Below are 531 nucleotides of genomic sequence, written 5' to 3'. Positions count from 1 at the left end.
GCAATTATTTATTGAATAACCACTACTCTTCAACAGCTTATGGGATAACTGATTCCACAGAAAGAATAACAACTGAAATCCTGAGTCTCCTAGCTACATAACCTCATTTACTCATCTTCTGCTCACTGAAGCTACTGCCCCAGAGTCTTCTGTTTGTGATGATCGTCAATACTTGAAGGAGATCTAATTTTCCAGCTTCCGATTATTGCAGCCTTTAATCAGGGAAGAACACCACTGATGGGTTCTTCTGTTTGTTTTGACTGCTAGTCTGCAGAGCAGTTCAACAGCTGTATCATTCTCATTCCTATTAAGATCATCACACCAGAGAGAATGTTACAATGAATAGTTATGGCGAGCTAGTGAGCTTGTATAGAAACTTGTTCCCTGTTATTTCTACCCACCTAGGGTCTGAAGAATTCTGTTTAATTCTGCCCTACTGCTATCATATGTCATAAACATTTCTCAACATATAATGAGTAGGCAACACCATGCTTGGTTTCCATATGGACCGAAAAGAAATTTTCCCCCATC

This window comes from Propithecus coquereli, unplaced genomic scaffold (assembly GCF_000956105.1).
Source record: "Propithecus coquereli isolate 6110/MARCELLA unplaced genomic scaffold, Pcoq_1.0 Scaffold121, whole genome shotgun sequence".
Taxonomy (NCBI): domain Eukaryota; kingdom Metazoa; phylum Chordata; class Mammalia; order Primates; family Indriidae; genus Propithecus; species Propithecus coquereli.
The sequence above is the reverse complement of the archived record's forward strand: the minus strand, read 5'-3'. Positions refer to the sequence as shown.